Below are 4,505 nucleotides of genomic sequence, written 5' to 3'. Positions count from 1 at the left end.
CAGCGTTTTTTTTTTTTTTTTTTTTTTTTTTGCGTAACAGTAATCTATCCTGACCAAACAACCTAAAGTAACCTGACCTAAGGTAACTTAACAGCATAAGCCAAGCCAACCAGCCTAACCTAACCAAACCTTAACCAAACAACTTGACCTTACTTAACAACCTAACATTAACTAACAACCTAACCATACCTAACTAAATAACCTAACGTAACAGACCTTAGCTGAACAAACATAAGAGCCACATAGAACAAGCTAACCTATACTAGCAAAAAAAAAAAAAAAAAACTAATCTAACAAGCTAAATTTATCTAACCTTAACCTTGGTCAGAGATTCACATACTGTTCTCAGTCATTCCTCACTTTTGCCAGAAAATACTGAATAATTCCTTTCTGACTCCCAAGAGGGGATTCCATCCCTCATTGGAAGTTTTGAATAAATATATACTCGAGTTAATCCTAAATTTTTATGGCAGGGAATTTAGTGGTTCTAGGCACATTTTTGGTATATTCTGTTAATATTAAGATTTTGTACTTTTATGAGGGCATAACAATTATATGAGATCCAAATTTTGTCCTTACTCTTAGAAGGCACAAATCAAAAGCCAAAAACCATCAAATCTAACCAACATAACAGGCTTTTGTGACCGTTTTGGCCTTTTTTTTTTCTTTTTTTTTATTAATTGCCCCCTTGAAATTTCAAAATTCCCCTTGCCCTCTTCACCCAACTATCATATGCTAACTCAACATAACCCTAAACTTAAATTAGCCTAGCCTAATAAAGTAAGCTAATTTTAACCCACCCCATTCCAGTAATAAACTACCCTAACTTAAATAACCTAAATTTAAAATAATCGTTTAAGTTAAAAGTAACCAAAGCTTAACCCAATTCTTAAACTAACCTAATCTCACCTAACCTTAAATTAGCCTAACCTAAGTTTAACATAGCTAACCTTATCATTACTCAGTCCAAAACTAAACAAATCTTACCGAACAAAAATAAACCTAATCTAACCAACATTTAAACTAACCAAATTCTTAAATTAACCTAACCTAACCCAGTACTAACCTAACCTTACATAAGCCCAAATTAAGCTAAGCTAACCTTACAATGATCCAATCCACAAATAAACAAACCTAACCTAACAAAAATTAACCCAATCAAAAATAACCTAACCTTGATTTTAAATTAACCTATCTTGAAACTATATTAGAAAGGGATTTTGTTCTAGGGGCTTGACCTATTAGGCTATTCTAGAGGATCTTGTCCTGACAGTGTACACTACTGCACAGCAGAACATATTATACTACTCTGCAGCACTACACCTTACACTATTTCACACTAACATTGCTGTACACTACTACAGACTACATTAAAGCACACTATAATTTTCTACCAACCTAAAGCATACGTTAATATTGTAAAACACTAATTTATAGTACTACACAACACTGATGACCATATAATACAGTAGAACACTAATACTGAAACCACTAATTTACAATAATGTACAATTCAGTGCACTGTATATTATTGTACAGCACCTCTGTTAACTACCCAGTAAAGTGAAATAATTCGTTTGCACGAGTGAATGCTTAATTCAGTTTATTTTTTGGTGGCTGAAAGATACGGGAGACGTTAAGATTGGTCGGGCCCACCCTTAGCGGCTATCGTAACTGCGGCTCCCGTAAGGTCTCCGAATGTGTTTAGTGCATGCCAACATCCGACGCCGCTCCCTTTTCCCTCGCCCGTAGCGAGTTATGGGACCGCAACTGCATTAGTACATCTGGGATCGTAATGCTATTCAGTTTACCTGATCTTGTCTCAAATAGTATCCTGCATGATACTAATACCCATAATCTAGAACTAAGGTTTATAATTGCTCAGAATAATTACTCTTATGACATCTACCCGTTCCACTTGTACAATTTAGCAATACACGTGTAAGGTTGTTGCCTTGAGTTTTTGTGTCCTGCCTCTCTCTTATTTGTCTAAGCTCCGGTCTAGAAAGAGAACCCAGCTACACACTAGGCGTTAGAGGGACGGGAATCCGACCCTAAAACACCTAGCATTACATATATCATAACGTCAAAGGCTCAAAGTGTGTGCTGGGGTCAGGGGGGGAGCATGGACTTCAGCGTAGGCATTAGGAATTTTGACTGTTCTATTATGGCAACCCTAGAGCGAGAGAGAGAGAAAGAGAGAGACCAGTGTTGGCCAGCAGTGTTTGGCTCTCAGTCCCCCTCCGTCACCTACAGTGTTTTTAGCCGTGGACAATGGTTGACAGCAGCCTCTTATCAGGGCTGGTCTTTGCGCACCTTTGGACAATCCTGTGATTGGCACACGTCAGACGTCCACTCAGTTGCACGTGTTCCCATAGGGTTCCCGTAAGGGCGCTGCCGATACGGTCCCCGTACGATGGTTGATGTTTTGCTATGTACTAACATTTCTCCCACCATCGTACGGTGACCGTAAGGCTAAGGGCGGGGAAATACTCGCTGTGTTTGGGGGAATTTTTCCCCGCTCAGCTGATGGTCGCTTTGGCCAATCACAACGCAGGATGCTTCTCCGCCTAGACGCTTCAGCCAATCATCGTCTTTGGTGACACTGACTCTCAGACCTCAGCTGACAAGAACTCAAAAACAAAACAGAGGACAGGCTTGAATGAAATATATGAAGTGTTTTCAGTTTGGGAAGTGCAGTGAGCAGAAAGCATTACTCACATTGTTACCAGCATAACAACATGCAGTACTGTACATTACAATTATACAATAATGTACAAGTACATTACCTTCAGTATCCTGCACAAACTGAATTGCTCTTATATTTAACATTTCAGCTGTACAACACTATCACAATATAAATGTGCGTTGTGCAGAACTAAACTGACACTGCTGTACACTGTACAGAACTGTACCTGACATTTTATGTCGAACAAAGGACCGTAGAAAAAGCATCCTGGGATAAAATCTCCAGCAAGGAAATTTTTTTTTTTTTTTTTTTTTTTTTTTTGCTTAACAGTAACCTATCCTGACCTAACAACCTAAAGTAACCTGACCTAAGGTAACTTAACAGCATAAGCCAAGCCAACCAGCCTAACCTAACCAAACCTTAACCAAACAACCTGACCTTACTTAACAACCTAACCTTACCTAACAACCTAACCATACCTAACTAAATAACCTAACCTAACAGAACTTAGCTGAACAAACATTAGAGCCACATAGAACAAGCTAACCTATGCCAGCAAAAAAAAAAAAAAAAAAAAAAAAACTAAAGCTAAATTTATCTAACCTTAACCCTGGTCAGAGATTCACATACTGTTCTCAGTCATTCACTTTTGCCAGAAAATACTGAATAATTCCTTTCTGACTCCCAAGAGGGGATTCCATCCCTCCTTGGAAGTTTTGAATAAATATATACTCGAGTTAATCTTAAATTTTTATGGCAGGGAATTTAGTGGTTCTAGGGACATTTTTGGTATATTCTGTTTATATTAAGATTTTGTACTTTTATGTGGGCATAACAATTATATGAGATCCAAATTTTGTCCTTACTCTTAGAAGGCACAAATCAAAAGCCAAAAACCATCAAATCTAACCAACATAACAGGCTTTTGTGACCGTTTTGGCTTTTTTTTTTTTTTTTTTTTAATTAATTGCCCCATTGAAATGTCAAAATTCCCCTTGCCCTCTTCACCCAACTATCATATGCTAACTCAACATAACCCTAAACTTAAATTAGCCTAGCCTAATAAAGTAAGCTAATTTTAACCCACCCCATTCCAGTAATAAACTACCCTAATTTAAATAACCTAAATTTAAAATAATCGTTTAAGTTAAAAGTAACCAAAGCTTAACCCAATTCTTAAACTAACCTAATCTCACCTAACCTTAAATTAGCCTAACCTAAGTTTAACATAGCTAACCTTATCATTACTCAGTCCAAAAATAAACAAATCTTAACAAAAATAAACCTAATCTAACCAACATTTAAACTAACCTAATTCTTAAATTAACCTAGCCTAACCCAATACTAACCTAACCTTACATAAGCCCAAATTAAGCTAAGCTAACCTTACAATGATCCAATCCACAAATAAACAAACCTAACCTAACAAAAATTAACCCAATCAAAAATAACCTAACCTTGATTTTAAATTAACCTATCTTGAAACTATATTAGAAAGGGATTTTGTTCTAGGGGCTTGACCTATTAGGCTATTCTAGAGGATCTTGTCCTGACAGTGTACACTACTGCACAACAGAACATATTATACTACTCTGCAGCACTACACCTTACACTATTTCACACTAACATTGCTGTACACTACTATAGACTACATTAAAGCACACTATAATTTTCTACCAACCTAAAGCATACGTTAATATTGTAAAACACTAATTTATAGTACTACACAACACTGATGACCATATAATACAGTAGAACACTAATACTGAAACCACTAATTTACACTAATGTACAATTCAGTGCACTGTATATTATT

Source organism: Coenobita brevimanus, chromosome 10, assembly GCF_032717465.1.
Source record: "Coenobita brevimanus isolate Jiangsu-jjx chromosome 10, ASM3271746v2, whole genome shotgun sequence".
Taxonomy (NCBI): domain Eukaryota; kingdom Metazoa; phylum Arthropoda; class Malacostraca; order Decapoda; family Coenobitidae; genus Coenobita; species Coenobita brevimanus.
Note: the sequence above shows the minus strand (reverse complement) of the source record.